Source organism: Microtus ochrogaster, chromosome 10, assembly GCF_000317375.1.
Source record: "Microtus ochrogaster isolate Prairie Vole_2 chromosome 10, MicOch1.0, whole genome shotgun sequence".
Classification (NCBI taxonomy): domain Eukaryota; kingdom Metazoa; phylum Chordata; class Mammalia; order Rodentia; family Cricetidae; genus Microtus; species Microtus ochrogaster.
In genome coordinates, this window is record NC_022016.1 from 11,733,368 (window position 1) to 11,738,420 (window position 5,053).

Consider the following 5,053-nt stretch of genomic DNA (forward strand, 5'->3'; position numbering starts at 1 on the left):
GTGTGCTGTTAAGTTGCTAGTGTTAGATTTATCCACTATATTTTTGTAGGCACTGAGCTCATTCACCTTTCCTCTTAGCATTGCTTTCACAGTGTCCGATAAGCGTGTATATATTGTGCCTTCATTTTCTTTAAATTCTTGGTAGTCTTTAGTTTCCTTCTTTATGTCTTCCTTGACCCATGGGCGATTTGAGTGCTACTAATTTCCATGAGTTTGTAGGTTTTCTTCAATTAGTGTTGCTGAATTCTGTTTAAACCAGTCATCTGAGAAGATGTAGAAAGCTATTTCAATTTTTTGTTTATGTTAAGATTTGCTTTGTTACTGAGGATGTGTTCAATTTTAGAAAAGGTTCCCTGAGGTGCTGAGAAAGTATTTGTGTGTGTGTGTGTGTGTGTGTGTGTGTGTGTGTGTGTTTGAGTGGAATGTTCTAAGGATATCTGTTAAATCCATTTGAGTATTATTTCTCTGATAAGTTTCTGTCTGGTTGCCCTGTCCATTGGGAAAAGTGGGGTGTTGAAGTCTCCTACTATCAGTTTGTGGGGTTTGATGTGCAACTTAAACTTTAGTAATGTTTCTTTTACAAATGTGGGTGCTCTTCTATTAGGGATATAAATATTCAGGATTGAGACGTCATCTTGATGGATTTGTTTTGTGATGTATATAAAATGTCCTTCTCCAATCTCTTCTGATTGATTTCAGTTTGAACTCTATTTTATTAGATATTAGGATAATTATACTCACTTGTTTCTTCAGTCCATTTGACTAGAAAATCTTTTTCAATCCCTTTACTCTGAGGTAATATCAGTCTTTGAGGTTGAGACTTTTTTTTTTTTGTATACAGCAGAAGGAGAATCCTGCTTAGTCTTTGTCTTCTTATAGGTGAATTGGGTCCATTGATATTAAGAGATATTAATGACCAATGATTTTTAATTCCTATTAAATTTTGGTGGTAGTGTTTGTATGTGTCTTCCTTCTTGGGGATTGCTTGTGTGAGGTAATCTGTTGCCAGTGGGGTTTTTATTTTTTACTTCTTGTACTTTCTATAAGCCTGAATTTGTAAATAGGTTTTGCTTAAATTTGGTTTTGTCATGAAATATTTTATTTTCTTCATATATGGTGATTGAAAGATTTGGTGGATATAGCAGTCTAAACTTGCATCTGTGGTCTCTTAGTGTCTGCAGCAGATCTCTCCAGGACCTTATGGATTTCAAGGTTTTCATTGAGAAGTTGGGTATAATTCTGATAGTTCTGCCTTTAGGTTACTTAGACCTTTTTCTTTGCAGGTCTTAATATTCTTTCTTTATTCTGTATGTTTTGTGTTTTGTTTACTAAATGGCAAGAGGACATTTCTTTTTGTCCAATCCATTTGGTGTTCTGTAAGCTTCTTGTACCTTCATAAGCATTTCCTTCTTTAATTTGGGAAAGTTTTCTTCTATCATTTTATTGAATTTTTTTCCATGCCTTTGAGTCAGAGTTCTCCTTCTATTCTTATTATTTAGGTTTGGTCTTTTCATGGTGTACCAGATTTCCTGGATGTTATGTGTTAAGAATTTGTTAGTTTTAATGTTTTCTTCAGTCAATGAATTGATTTCCACTACAGTATCTTCAACAACTGAGATTTCTTTTTCTTCCATCTCTTGTATTCTGTTGGGTATACTTGTCTTTATAGTTCCTGTTCATTAACTGAGATTTTCCATATCTAGAATTCTCTGTATTTTCTTTATTGCCTCTAATTCTGTCTTCAAGTGTCAAACTGTTTGATTCACCTGTTTGATTGTTTTTTCTTAATTTTCTGGTTTCTTTGAGGGATTTATTAATTTCTTCCAATTTTGTATTGTCTTTTCCTTCATTTTTAAGGTAGTTTTTCATTTCCTCTTTAAGGTTCTCTATCATATTCATAAAGTTATATTTACGATAGTTTTCTTCTGCTTATTCTGGGTTAGGATGATCAGATATCCCTGTTGTATGACCACTGGATTATGGCATTACCATGTACTTTTTAGGTTGTTGAATGAATTTTTTCATTGATTCCTATCCATTTCTTTCTCCAGTTGGTTTTGGCAGTGTCTTTGCCTCTTGGTCTAATCCTTGCATTTGCTGTCTGTGTCTCAAGGAGCCACTGAGGTCACTGCTGGCCTGCGAGCTTGGTTTGCTCTGTGCCTTTGCAGCCAGAATTCCTCTGAGGTGACAGGGGATGGGTAGGTTTGGGGCCGGAGTGGTCGCTGTAGTTTACTGGGTCCAATTGATTGGAGGGGTGTTGGAGCAGTCAACCAGCAGGAAGTTTGCCTTCTTTCTTTTTAGTGAAGTTGAGGCAGGTGAAGGAGGGACCTACAGTTTTTTTTCCAGTACCAAGGGCCTAGAGAGTGGGTTATCCAGCTGGCTGAATGGTCATTCACCTCTTTGTCTTTTTTTTGCCTTTGCTTCCTGTGATTCAGAGTTCCTCTTGACTTGATGTTTCTTACTAAAAAAATCATTAAAGACATGAACAAAAGATTCAAGAGGTCCTGGATTAGACCATTTCCATTGTTTTACTGTTCAGCATTCAATTCTTACTCATAACCAATTGGAATTAATTCAAGTTCTTGAAAATTTTACAACATTGAACTTAGTTACTAGCTAACTTAACCTGAAGATAGTCACAAAAGTTATAGAATAAATTAGTATCTCGGGTTTTCATTCACACTGAGGATTTATACATTAATGGGCTATCTGCTTTATATATGGCCAACTCTCATATCTGTCAGGCTAAGATTTATAATACATTTGAACCTAATCATGCAGGAATTCCTAAGCAGGAAGTTCCAGGTCTCTTTTAAGCAAAAGAATGGGGATAATGATTAAACAGACAATTGAATTGTATAACTACAACCAAATTTTAATGCAAAAATAAATAATGTACTGTTATATTATATTATCTACTTTATTATAAGATAATAAAAATGGTAGATAACAGATGGTGGTGGCACATGCCTTTTTGCCCAGCACTGAGGAGGCAGAGGCAGGCATATCCCTGTGAGTTTGAGGCCAGCCTGGTCTATAGCAGGTAGTTCTAGGACAGGTTTCAAAATTACAGAGAAAACCTGTCTAGAAAAACAAACCAAAACAAAACAAAAAAAGAAAGAAAAAGAAGAAAAGGTAGATAGAATAGATAGAAGTCTAATCTCACTTTAAAATAGTCTTGCAAAGTGTTTGTGAGAGCAGTAGCTGGAGAATAAACTAGCAAGATGAATGATAATCAAGGTCAAATGTTAGACCAACAGTCTGGTCTGTAATACCTCTGTGAACTAATACTAAAAGTTCTGATACATTAGTCACAACCTTTGACTTTAAAAATGTTCTTTTACCTTATTTCTAGATATGATGTTGAATTCTAGTATCTGAATTCAGATACTTCCCTGGAGACTCATGGCAGTTGCCAACACTTCTATTCAAGAGAAAAAAATCAATAATTGGTTCCTATGTGCCTCTACCTGTAACAAATTTACAGAACATAAAATAATCAAGTGTTTTTGCTATAAACAGGTTCAGAAATACCACTTAACAGAAAACCACAATAAATAATACCAAACCTCAAAACATGTAAACAAAACAAAACCAACAGATTGATATTTTGAAAATAACCATCCTTCCAAAGATATTTGAAGATTCCATGCAATCTCAACAAAAATATGGCATTCTTCACAGACGCAGAAAAACATTTTAAACTTAGTGTGGAGTCACAAAAATTCCCAGATAGTCATAGCAATCTTAAATGAAATAATAGTTCTGGGGAAATAATATACCATATTTCAAGCTAGTTTACAGCATTAGGGTAATAACCACATTGAACCACCACAAAAAAACAAACAAAACAAAACAACAATGACAATAGCAACCAGACATGTAGACTAATAGAACAAAGTATAAGACCTGAATGAGAAGAAGCAACGCACATACACAAGAGAAAAAAAAGGCAGTATCTTTAACAGATGGGGCTAAGAAAACTGGAAGTTCAAATGCAGAAGAATGTCATGTAGAAGAGAGCAATTATCCCAGAATCTACTGTACTGCACAAAAATTACCTCCAAACTCTAGGTGAGAAGTAAACTGCAGAAAATAACAGACGAAGAAAAATGGTAAGTAACCTACAAGATATAGGTGTAAGAAAAGATTTTCATAACAGGATTCTATTTGCCCAAATATTAAAATCAACAATTGACAAATGGGTCCTCAAAAAACAAAAGTCTTCTGTACATCAAGAAAAATAATCAAATATGTGCAAAAGAAGTACAGAGAATGGAAGATAGTTTTTGCCAGAAATATATCTGACAGAAGATGTATACCCAAAATATGTAATTTTTTAAAAAGACAAGAAAATAAATGATTCAATTTAAATTGTGCTTAGGATCTGAGGAAAGAGTTGTCAAAAGAAGTAAAAATGGCTAAGTAATTTATTAAAAATATTCAGTTAGCAAAATACATATTAAAAATCATTACTGTGATTTTTGTTTTTTAGTTTTTGTAGACTCAAATTTTTATAAGCAAACATTTATACAAATTTTAGAAACAACCATTTTTACAAATGTCACATCTGTCCCTGGACATAATATTCATAATTTGCTTTTAGAACAAACTCAAAGTAAGGGTTGGACTTCAGGTTTCCCAGCTGCTCTGCTTGAAGTAGGTCCTTCACCTCTGGCAAGTATTCGCTGAGCTGGATGCCATCTTTTATAAGTTTCTGCAGGATCTTCACAAACACACTGTCTTTAGAGACTTCGATCGGATCATCTTTGCCATCTGAACTAGACCAGTTGTCTCTCTGCAGGGCTCTGCACAGGATCTCCAGCTTCAGCTCATCGATGCTCACATCTTCCTCCTCATCAATATATTCCAGCAAGTCCAAGGCTTTCTTAAAATCATATTCATTGGCTCTTCTGTTTTCCTCACATATGTACAGACTGATGAGCTGCGGGGCAGTCAACACAGGCATCGCGCTAAGACTCAGCTGTCTCTTGGTCAGCAGCTGCTCTGGCAGGGTCTCCTGGTGGAGCAGGAAGCGCTCTTGCTCAGCCAT

The 5,053-nt window shown here is 35.1% G+C and overlaps 1 pseudogene; it reads right to left on the reverse strand.

Moving 5' to 3' along the window:
* Positions 1-4,501: 4,501 nt before the first annotated feature.
* LOC101981828 overlaps positions 4,502-5,053 on the reverse strand; it is a 3,557-nt pseudogene continuing 3,005 nt past the window's right edge.